This window comes from Dryas octopetala, chromosome 5, assembly GCF_963921425.1.
Source record: "Dryas octopetala chromosome 5, drDryOcto1.1, whole genome shotgun sequence".
NCBI classification, from domain to species: domain Eukaryota; kingdom Viridiplantae; phylum Streptophyta; class Magnoliopsida; order Rosales; family Rosaceae; genus Dryas; species Dryas octopetala.
In genome coordinates, this window is record NC_141370.1 from 14,574,037 (window position 1) to 14,586,927 (window position 12,891).

At 34.1% G+C, this 12,891-nt stretch overlaps 1 long non-coding RNA gene across 1 annotated transcript; it reads left to right on the forward strand.

Annotated features, from left to right (window-relative positions):
* The first annotated feature begins 1,574 nt into the window (after positions 1-1,574).
* On the forward strand, positions 1,575-3,535 carry LOC147284661 (uncharacterized). The gene is made up of 2 exons (XR_015122497.1): positions 1,575-1,818; positions 1,930-3,535. It is a non-coding gene; the product is annotated as an uncharacterized LOC147284661 (long non-coding RNA).
* Positions 3,536-12,891: the final 9,356 nt, after the last annotated feature.

Here is a 12,891-nt window from a genome sequence, read left to right on the forward strand (position 1 = left end):
GGCATACCTAAATTAAACTAATTAAATAATTAATAGTATAAAGTCTGTAATATTATAATAGAGTCAATAGACTCAATACTCAATAAGTCAATAGACCAAAAACAAAAATAAAAAATGAAAAAATCAGTAAATCACATATTCATTCAGACATTCACTCTCCAACCAAAAAAAAAGAAGAAGACATTCACTCATCAAGTGATTCAAGTCATCAGACAAACCTAAAGAAATTAAGAAAGCAGGTTCTTAACTTTGTTTGGTTGGCTTGTAATGCCTAAAGAAATTAAGAAAGCAGGTTCTTAACTTTGTTTGGTTGTAGACTTGTAGTTATTTTTTTTGTTGTAGTAAACTAGTAACTTTTAAGTGTTAAGCAGGTTGTATTTGTTTTAACTTTTAAGTAGGTTCTTAACTTTGTTTGAAGCAGGTTGTATTTATTTTAAAACCATGCATGCACCGAACCAAACCGTCTTTGCAATGGTCTGATTTGGTTTAGTTTTTCTCTAATTTGTTCGGTTTACAACACCGAACCACACCGAGAAAACATTTATGGTGCGGTGCATGGTTCTCGGGGTGAAGTGAGCCGAACCACACCGTGCCCACCCCTATTTTTTAATGTTTGAAATGCATAAAAATAGTAAATACAACACATTTCATTTTATTTCATGATACAAACTACGCCAACACATATAAAAGAACGAATACATAAAATTAACAACAACAATACCCAACAAAGAAACAATGATACAATTTGTTTTGTTGGTGGAATGCATCCATGACATTCTTCAGTGGTTCCCACTTCCCATGGGTTGAGGGTGAATCACAAATGTTCACGTAAATATCCATCTAATTATAGCAATATGAGATATTCAATTTGGCTTCACAATCGAGACATAGCTGACTAATATTTTCTTAGATTGGCATCAACACTAATTTTTAAAATTTTTTGGAATTTAATACAATTTTTAACGATTTAAATAACATTTATATGAGTTTAAAAAAAAAAATACAAAGGGGCGATCTGGGTCCTTAATTTTTTTTTTTTTAAATAGGCATTGCGGATCAACCATAGCCGTTGATTTGCCAACGGTCGACGCAGCATCCCCGTCCGTCCAGCCACGTGCACCTGACATGTGGGGCCCGCATCTTTTTCCGTTGTCAGCATCTCTCTCTTTTTTCTCACGTGGGTGGGCCGGGTGCTTTTGGGTTTTGGTCACAGTTATACCAATATATTGGTATCAATTTGGGTCTATGGGGAATTTGGGCCACACTTTTCAGCCCGTAGTGACAAAATGATACCCATGTGTGACCCAAAATGGGATTTGGGTCAAAGAATTGATTAGCACGCGTATCCAAACAAAAAAAAGGACACGAAAGTGCTTAGAAACAACGCAAGGGGTAACTGTTTCCAGCGCGCATCAGAGTCACAGACGTGGATAGTTGTGCCACCACCTTAACGACAAGGCCACGTCACCGCATGTTAGCCGTGGTTCACGATTGTAAGGTATTATTAATCAATTAATCACAACCGTCCATCGCATAAATCCGGCTATATAATAACATGGGGGCCTCTCGTTGTTAACCATTCCGCGCCTTCCCTTTCTCTCTCTCTCTCTCTCTCTTCACATTTCTAATCGTCTCCTCCAGATCTGTTCTGCATGAATTATTTTCTGTGTCTGTTACTCCCGAATTCGATTCGATCGTTTCCCGATCTACATGTTGATGGTTGTTTGAGGCTGTGAGGCAGAGGAAGCTATGAGTTGTTAAATAGCTGGTTCTGCCAGCTCGAGATGCAGTTCTTCATGCTCGAATACCGATTTACAGGTCTGTATGATAAGCTTTCGTTTCGTTTCGTTTTACGTTTCTAGATCTGTAACAAAGCGTTGGTGTTTAAGCTTTGTACGATTACTTATGGATGTGCTTTGTATCGAGCAGGTACGGCGACAGAGCTGTTGTCAATTCATCTTATGCCAAGAAGGTTGAGAGGCAGATCCGACGTCGTTTCCGTTGCAGATCTGATTGAATCGGTGGCTGAAACCTGAAGGTGACTGAAGAACATGTGTATTGGTTGTTGGATGTGCAAAATTGTAATTTGATGAGGTGGAAGCTGAAAGGTTTGGGGATTGGGGTCGGGTTGTTGATCCGGATGTAAAAGATATCGGGACGAAGGGCTCAGCGGATGAGCTGAGTCTCGACCGATCTTTGTCATCCGACCTTTGCCATGGCAGGTGCGCTTGCATGGCAGGTCACCAATATCTTAATAAAAAAATAACGATTTTTTGGTTTTAGGGGAGACCGCATGGGGTTGTTTGCTCAGGGTCTCCCCTCTGCTGTGTGCCGTTTCCTGCTTGCTTTCTTTTCTCTCTTTTATATTTGCTCGCCTGCTCCATACATACCAGACGAATCGGATTCTCGACAACTTCTCGACAACACCAAAGGTATTATCTGCCTAATTATATTATTTCAATTAACTTGCATCTAATTATGGCACTAATTTGTTCGGTTACACAGCAAACTCATGATTATCATGCACAATTTAGATTTACTCTAATTCTGGAATAGGCTTAGTGCTTTTAATCAATCTCGGGTTAAAGCTTATGTGGATATAACCCAATAATATTTGACTACTTAAGAATTGATGGACCTATATAATAATGTTTGTTGACAATTTGCTAAATGTTGAGTTCGTCAAACCACATCCACTGATTTTCAAGGTAAAGGGGTTTTGATTTCCCCATGTTATATTTAGAAGATATAGTTACAACTTACACTACACTATTTTATCCAGGAAAAAAAAAATTCACGTGCTTCCATAATAAAGAATACCCTCCAAATTTTACACATCACTATTCCCCGAGCTTTATTTATTTTTATGGTATTTTGCATATCAATTTTCAGCAAGCTACTGTGCTTTCAATGAATATTTCGTTCCTTGCAAGTTAATAGTAATTATGAAAAATTCCAACGAATCTATTTCAAGTATTGCATCCTTCTTATGCTATCACGAATAGTTAGTACTGTTCCAGATCTTGTTATATTGGATGAACTTGAAATTTAGTTATGTATTATTGCAAAATTTTGTGGTGTTCCAAATATGTCACTGTAAACCAGACCTTGTAAGCTTTGTACAAAGGGTGTTGGTGGCAGTTGTAATTGTTCTCTGGGGATCTCTCCCAGATGTGCATGTAATATTTGTATAATCCTATTGTTTGTGGCTGATATTTCTGCGAGTTATGAAATATATATCCCACGGTTTCTGCTGCTGGAAATTCTTTGTTTTTCCGGGTGGTGGCTGATTCTGGTTGAAGTTGTCTGATTCTTGCTGAAGGCTCGGAGTGGAAGTTTCTGCCCAATTGCATGATTGGGGTTGTATGACATCTGAGTTTCCATATGCTTGGTGATTTCTTGCACTGTGATCGTGAGAAGGTTCAAATCTTATGCTGGAATTTTGAGGTGATTAATGAAACAAATTGAGCTTCACTTGCCCTTGGTTTTTTTTATGGAATCCTTGACAAAGAGTAATTTATAGGCTATTTATTTATTTTTGGAAGCATTATTATGAGTTTTTTTTTTTCTATAATTGAAGGCATCACTAGCTAATTATGTCTCTTAAGTAGTTTATGTTCTTAATTACACCTATAGTTCCTGTTAGTTTCTCTCAGCTCTTTGCTAATTCAGTAATTTGTTTCTGGATGTCATTCTGTGGCACCTTTTATCTAGATTATATTATTTTGCTTTATTTATTGGTTTGTTTTGTGGTGTTTTTATATATTTTTTTTCACTATTCAGTCCCTAGTAAATTTTCAGTCCACAGTTTTATAGTGCTGCCTTTGGGTTTCATTTGATGTTCTCTGCCTGATACATTTGCCTGGTCAGTCGAGAACGTTTTTGCTTGGTATTAGGCTGAATCTAGTTTTGTTACTTTTGGGATGACTAGGCTTTTGGTTCTTTCTTTCGAATAGATTTTATTTTTGTTTCAACTGTCTGGTGGGATTTTATTTTTAAGCTTTTGGTATCTCTTAATAGAAATGATTTGTGTGTTTCTTAGGGGAGAAGAACTTCCCTTCCCCCCCCCCTTCTCTCTCTATCTCTCTCATTCTCTTTCTCTCTCTTTCTCTCTCTTTCTCTCTTCTCTCTTCTCTCTCTCTAATGGGGATAACACCTGTCCCTGTTACAGGGACAGGTAAGTTATTTTCTTCTTAGGGTGCTTTTGGCTTTTGGCCAGTAGCGTAGCACTTTTAACTTTTATTGGAAACTTGGAGAAGCACCCAAATGCTTTCCTAATCTAAGTGCTTTTCCAATCCAAAAGCACTCTTAAAACTTATTTTGCCGCAAATGGAAGTGCTTTTAATTATTGGAAATTTCTTTTAAACTCTCTAAAAGCATTGCCAAACACGCTCTCAATACTATTTACAAAAGATGGGAAAGTGGTACTTGTGTTGGAGACTCACAAGCAATGTCAAAATATTTAAGGGCCCGTTTGGCACTGCTTCTTAGAAGCACTTTTATTTAGTAGCGCTTTTATCAGAAGCGCTTATGTTAAGAAGCACGTATAAATTTTTATAAAACTTCTAAATTATTTATGCAAAAGCACTTGAAAGTGCTTCTTGAGAAAGCACCTGTCAGGTGCTTCTCAAAAAATCCCTTAGAAGTGCTTTTATAACTCAAAAGCACTTCTAATTATTTTTGCCAAACGCTATCAAAAGTGCTTTTACAAATTTAAAAGCGCTTTTGATAATTTTAAAAGCAGTGCCAAACGAGCCCTAACATTATGTTTGATTTATTTGTTTTTTTGTTTTCCCAAGCTTCTCAGGAAATCGATTATTGTAGAACAGAACTTAAACAATTAAGGAATTGAAAAGGATTAAAAAAATAATTGAATTGAAAATTCAAGATAGAGGAATGAAACATTTCGAATTCATTTAATCAAACAGGCCTATGATATAAGTGCAAGCCTAAAATGTTATAATCAGGGAAATATGTTGCAGTGAATTAGAACATTGATGAGGGAGGTAGGAGAAAGTTTATGTAGAAAGATATAAAAATATAACCCAAAAAACTAGTCTTTGTTTGGTATTTGTTTTCAGAATAGTAGGTTTTGGTGTATTAATGGGCTCTCTATATTTGAAATCAAGGTCTGTAAGCTCAAGTAGGTAAAGAGCGCTCGGGCCTTTATTGGGCTTCGAGAGGTTGGTGGTTCGATTCCACCCAGATCTCCTATATATCATGTGTTTTGAACAGTATTGGTTTGGGCTTGGCTAACTATTGTATGTACTTTCTACCATAAATATAATACAAATGTATAATGTAATGAATTAATTTTTATTATCTGTACAGTAGTGCTTATCATTGATGGGATACGTTGAGATAAAAAGGTAACTATTGTAAATAAGTTGAAAGGAGTTTCAAATTAAGAGAACGGGTTTCGGACCCAAAAAAAACAGTTGAGAATGTGCGAAAAACTATGGAAGGAAATGGTACAACCCCTGGATTATGGTCGTAAACTGTAATTGCTTTTCGATCTTCATATGCATACACCAAAATTGTATCGAGTCTTTTTCACACATTCTCACGCAATACCTCGGTTTCTATTCAATCACCTTTTTGGGTTGCCATATCAAATTGTCTACATACAAGTTTAAGTTATACTAGTAGTATGTATGTGTGTATGTTTCAAGTAGTTAAAGGGTAAGGATGGGTCTGCATTTCTTCCCTGACAATGGCAAATGCAAACAGCATTGAGGTTTGGGGTTAGAGTGGGAAGTAGATGACAGTTTCACTTTGAAAATGAAGACTGTTGGTATCATAAATAGTTTGGGTTAGAGAGGGAGGTAGATGACAGCTTCTCTTTGAAAGTGAAGATTGTTGGTATCATAAATAGTTCAAGGTTAAATCTTCGATAATCAAGATGACAGGATCATGAGGAGGATTGGAGTTGGAAATGAATCGAAGTCTCCTTCTATGCAGATGAAAGGGACTTATATGAACCAGACATGATGAGTTGGTAAGTCTCATCATTCAGTGGCCATTCTGATGTGCATTCAATTCATTGCATAGTTTGTTTCTAAATGTATCATTCTCAAGTCTTAAAGCTGCTAGTTATTTCTCGATTACCAGAAAGACGGTATTTCTGTCTTAGCTTTAAGCTGGTGAACCTTGAATCTTCCATTCTTCTACTTCTTGTAGATCATGTTTCTTCTTTATGTCACGTGGTAACCTATTTCATTTGATTAAGTGTCCTAATTAACTTTTCATGGGCCTCTTCTTTATAACTTGTTTGCTTGATTCATTTTGCAGTGCAATCATTCTAACTTTTACAAGCGCCTTCCATTTAAGGCTTTGTCTTTAATGCTTCCATTTAAAGCTCGTCTCTGAGGTGGTTGTCTACATTGTCTCCATTTTAGGTTGAGTACCTGGTGTGGTTGTCTACATTGTCTCCACATCGTCTCTGGTGTGGAAGGAAGCTGATGCCTTAGGCCCTTAGCTATGTATGTGTACTTTGAACATGTGTGTAATACTTTAGAGTTGTATGTTCTAAAACACATACCTTGTCTGCCATGAAAATGATATGAGATCAACTGGTGCAGCAACAAGGAAATTAGAATTCTGCAGAACAAAGAAATAAGGAAAACAGAGCTCTTCACTCACAATCTGATCCCTTAGTCTCTGATTCTAGAAGGGGTGAATATTAATTTTGAGAATGCATTGATCGTTTAGAGAGGGACCTCTATTTATATGCATCACAGCAAGAGTTATTCCCATCAAGGAAAACTGAAAATGGGTATCCTTATGATATTTGGTATTGCAGCCGAAATTTTATGGCATACAAAGACCAAAATTCTAGCTGGTTTAAGTTCCTAATCAAACACTGCACCCCTTTATTCCTAATGTGATTAGAAGACCAACATTTTATGGTTTAAGACAACAATAAGTCTTACAATGTGTTGTCAAATACAATCAATGAATCAATGATTTTGCACTTCTGTAAGCTTAAAATGGAAGAGCCCTCGAGCTAGTTCTGACTTTGATAGGTTGATGGTTCCATTCCAACTGAAATTAACACCGAGTGAGGAACTGAATTAAAGTGGTTTGAGCCTACATCGGCTAAAGTGGTCAGTATATTTTCAACTTTTGTTTGTTGGTCTAATTTCGATCTCATATTAAGTATAGGGTTAAATACAAAAATGGTTCATGAATTTTATACTGATTCTCAATTTGGTCCACTAATTATAAAAATTGTCAATTTGATCTACGAATTTTTCAAGTTGTACCAAAACAGTACAAATGTTAATTTCCGTTCGAAAATTAACGGAATTGGTCACATGAAAATGTGATGAACGGACTAAAATGCCCCTAAAAATGTGGTTACTTGTTGTACACATGACCAGTTTTCGTTAAATTTTTTGATGGAAATTAAAGTTTATGGACCAAATTGACAATTTATAGTTAGTGTACCAAATTGAGATTCATTGTAAAATTCATGGACTATTTTTGTATTTAACCCTTAAGTATATCTGAACCCAATGCCAACTTGGGACTTGCTAGCCCACAATAATAAAACTGCTGGATGGGGTCACAAACAGAGATCTAAACTGGCTTAGATCTCTGTTTTTTAATGCAAACTTAATGCTAGTACTCTATTTATCCACTTTAATTATTATGGGCATCTGACTCACTTTTTTTTATTTAATAAATTACTTTCAAGTCTTGTTTTTAAAAAATATTTAATTACAACCCAGCCAATTAAAAATTACTTTCAATTTTTTTAATAAATTACTTTCAAGTGTATGACGCACGAAAAAATACACTTTCGAGTGTTCGGTAGATGCATCAGCACATTTTTAGGTTGTAGATGCATCTTTTTATGTTGCAGATGACATGTTTTAGGTTGTACATATATACTTTAGGTTGTACATATATACTTTAGGTTGCAGATTCAAGTTCTTGACAAAAAAAAAAGTTGCAGATGCAGATTAGGTTGCACAAATGCTTCTGTCGAGTGCTCGGTGGATAAATTGAGTTTCTACTTAATTTTTTTGCCGGCTGAAGTTTGACTTAAATTTATGTCTCATTTTGAGTTTTTAATTAAAGCACCTCTTTTTTTTTTTTTTGGGCTTCTGGGTAGTTCTAATAGTACAATTTTGTCTCTAATTCTTTACAACAACTTCAAGATGATTATTGCTTTGCATGTATGGCTTCAGTTTGGCGTCAATTATTCTTCAAACAATTGAATGCATACATATGTTACTTCCTTTATTCGAAAAAAAGGGTACCAAAAAAACCAAACAAGAAAAGAACTGTAAAATCGAAACCATGCTATACATACCGTGATTTTCATCATCTGGATCAAAGCCAAACAATATGCCAAGTAACACTGTTTTCAGACTCTCTCTCTCTCTCTCTCTCTCTCTGAATTGACTTGTACAATGCGTCCATTTTTGGACCTCCCAATCGAGCCAGATATCATGATCTTGGCCTCACTAATTTGGCCGTTGGCACCTACAAATTGTTTGGTCTGTTTAATTATGATATGAGAGTGGAGTTCAATAAGGAAATCTATATTCTAGTGAAAATATCAACCTGTCAATATTTACATGATACACGGCGTTTATATAGTAAAATTTTCCGGAGAAACTTGCTTAGGTAGCCTTAGATAGGTGTATTCAATTAAGATTTTAATGGGTTTTTGTAGAGTTTTTAAAAGTCATCGACTTTAGTAGAGTTGAGTCATTTTTAATGACTTTTATAAACTCCACATAGACTTTGATATAATTCTATTAAAGTTTCCCGGACTTTTCTCATAGCTTTTGAAGAATTTTTATAGACTTCTAATAATTTTAATATAATTTTTTATTATTTATTTTATGATTTCTCCAATTTTTTTTTTTTTTGTCCTCCGTGAGTGAGTGGAATGAGACCGAGATGCATGTGTTATAAATTGTCCTAATATTGCAAACAATATAAAAAGTTGGGGCTAGAATTATAGGAACCAAAATTATTTTGTTCCATAATTTATTATAAGTGTTCTGAATTTTATGTTGTTAGACTGTCAAATATTGTGTTTTAACGAGTTGTTAGAATTTGTCTAATTGAATTGACAGGTTGAGAACATTATATGATGTGGTGGTAACATTATTTCTCAAATTATAAATATATAATCTTGTGATTTTGTTGAGTACTTAAAGACTGTGAAGTGGTTGGTTTGAATATCTTGCTGTTACATTGCATTGTGGCAACGCTGTTGGTTCCAACCCAGGATGAGGAGTCAATTAAATATAAGAGAAAAATAAAATTAATATAAGAGGATATAGTAATTAGAAAAAATAAATAAATTAAGAGGTGAGTGGAAAAATAAGATTAGGGGGTTTAGCATCACTCTTTAAAAAATAAATAAATACAACTTTTTTAATAGCTTTTTAATATTTGAAATCTTTTGAAATCTGCAGGGGGAACGCTGGAGAATTATTGACTTTGATATAACATAATTTACACTACAAAATCCATGAAAGTCTTTTAAAGTCTATCATTTAATAAAGTCAGTGACTTTTTGAATACCATGTCACTTTTATAGACTCTCTAAAAGTCTTAATTGAATACTATAAACTTTTTAAAAGTATTAATTGAATACCACCAGACTTTTATAAACTCTTTAAAAGTTTTGATTGAATACCACCAGACTTTTTAATTCCGCCAAAGTCATTTAAAATCCTAATTGAATACACCCTCCTTAGACTATGCTTCTAGGATAATATATATTAACGGATCACTTGTAGAACATCCCTTTAATAAAGTTAAGATTTTGTTGGAAATTTCATATTAATATATGAAATTTAATATGAATAAGAAAATTGCAATGATCTCATTTCAAAGGAAAATGTATGTTTTTTTTTTAAATAACATACCTAAAAGATGCCAATTGCATCACTTGGTGAAGAGAGATCATTGTATACCCAATCCACATGTATGAGAAATGTATTGTTTGTAAATGTTCTGTCTATTGAATTTGAAAAGTACAATTTAACAGGTATAACTTTTCTTAAGTGGCACTTTGTCTTCTATATAAAGGCCACAAGGTCATTGTCATTAAATCTTGAGTCTTGTACCCTCCTCCTTGTTAAGAGTGTTTCTAGTACACTTTTCATATTTTTATAGAGTGAATTTCTAGTGAGAGTTCAAACACTATCTTGGTTTGCTGGAGTCTTGTGATTTGAAGTGCTACTATCACAAGAACGTGGTCGTTGTATCCTGAAGACGAGCGCCGATTGACCGTAGCATTAGTGAGCGGGCGTAATTCGTCTTGAGAACATAGTGTCAAACACTAGTCTGACCAAATTTGGAGGTTCTTCTAACATTTTTCTTTCTTTATTTTATTTCGATTGTGGTCTTAAGTTGTATTAAGTTTTATATTTAATGTGTATTATTTTATTATTAAATAAATATAGTAATTAAACCCAATTTTTCCGACAGATTCATCCACGTGGTAGCCACATGTAAATTTTAGCTCTATCAAAGAGAGAAATTACAAAGTGATCAGGATAGTTCAAATAGTTTAATTTATCAACTTGTATGCTTTGAACAAAATCAGAGGCCACATGAAGGTTTGATTGACTTACTCTTGAGGCACGTTTTGACAAGCGAGGCTTCGAGTTGCTTTCTGTTTCTCAAAGCCTCAAAGGGCAGGGATTTGGTCATAATATTGAAGCTGGCGGATGCCTGATTCCAAATCCCAACAACCAATTACCACTCGCTATTGTTCAAGAGAGGCAGGCCTTGTGGTCATTCTATAATAATCTTCTAATTAATTATAATTTAAGTGTGATTCATGCACTAATAAAGAAAGAAGGAGAATTAAACATAAACCCCGCAATACTTGCCCATTATTTATTTATTTATTTAGAGATGCAATTATTTGTAGTCCACTCAATACTTGCCTTTGCATTTAATTTTCATTTTCATTCGTGGAACACAAAGGAATAGGTTTGGCTAGTAATTACCAAAAATCTAGGTGGTTGTATTGTATGTAAAATCACAAGTTTAATGAACTGGTCCCTCAAATTAGAAGATTTGCAAGCTTTAAATGTTTTTTTTTTTTTTTTTCAAATAAGAAGACTTTATACCAACCATGCCTAGTGACTATGGCTATCACTAGAGCTATCGACCCTTGTTGTAGAGGTGCTGAGTAGCTCATATGGAAAATGAAAAATCTTGTTAATTATAAAATTTTTAAGACAATAATTTAGTAGTTTTTGTATCAGAAATGTTCTTTAAATGGATAATTCTGAGCAACTGTAATCACTTATTGACTAATTATCGTTGAATTGAATGTATAATCTTATAAATAAATAACTCATTTATGTATTAAATTCATTCACTAAATATAATATGTGCCCGCAATTGCTCAATATTTATTTCTTAAATAAGCGAGAGTGATTTTTGTATTGTCTTAAAAATCGACCCATGCCAATCAAAAGAACCTGCTATATGATACTCGTTTGGGGACAAACAAAAATTGCCTCTGAATGGGAATATACATATAAAGGTTCCCTCCCTCTTCTCCTCCATAGCCGGCGATATTCACAATATAGAGCCTAAGAATTATCACCTGGTTCTTAGGAGGAAAATAAAAAAACATTTCTAGAAACATTTAAAATATATGTATAAAATATGAAAGGGAAAAGGAACGATCATAAAGTCAGCCAAGAGCTTAATCACATGTGAGTGGCATGTGGCATACCTCAAACCCTATTTCTTGGTAGGCGGGGCCAGTCAATCCAACGCCTTTTCGGGTCCATTTCCAATAATTCGTGTAGACATTTATGAAGGATATATATTGTATTATACATTATTTATACCTATATATAAATGAATTTTTTAGGACCTTGGTTCTTTATTTAAAGAATGGACATGTGCTTTTTTTAATGAATTTTTGTTATTTTTTTATCTTAATTTTAACATAATTCAATATTTTAGTGTATGTAATTATTTTTAGATTTTAACCTCTCTTATCCACTCCAATTAAGATCTAACTTACATATCTGAGAAACAATAATGCTAGTTGTCCCACATATTTTTTTCCACATTTGTATCCCACTTGATATGTCATTATTTTACTGAAGGGTATTTTTTTTTTTTTAGGTTTTATTTTTTAATTTGTAGTGTCCAATATATGAATGCCATGTAAAATTATATTAAATTGTAGTATAAAAATGTGGTAAGTGTAGCATTACTGTTTAAGAAATTATCCCTTTGATTCCAAGCTCGAAGCCTAACCTTTCGATTCCAAGCTAGCGGCCCAGCCTATTGGTGGCAAGCTTTCACTCCAGCCTCCTATCAGAGTTGCAATCCCCAATGGAAAGGAATCATGGTGGTAGCCATTTCTAGTTACGGCATATTTTTGTTGGTTTTAATGTACTTCAATAGTAGACTTGATAATAAGTAGATATTAAAGCTCCTCCTTTATATTAATCGCATATCCATATATTAATGGATTTACCTCTTCTGAAGAGACAATCTGTAATCTCATCATTTTTTTTTTCTTTTAGAACCTTTTGTTATATTGATGTAAAAAATTAACACAATATATGAAATAACTTTTTGTTTTGCTTTTGCTTTGGGAGTTTAATCTTGTTAGATTCAAAAATCTGAATTTTTTGTTCATGTTTATCTTCAAAGCTCAGCATCAATGAAACTCAAATTCAGATCTAAAATTTCGTTGGTTGACATATGGTTGACAAATGATCGCCACTTTAGGTGGTGCTACAACACTATCTAAATGGTGTTGCAGCCAGTTTATCATGTTCATCTTTCCCACTTTTTTTGCATTTTTATTAAATTCAATTTTTTGGTTGATCAAGTGTTGCCATGTCGACTAAAAGGGTGTTTTGGTCCAAAAAGTGT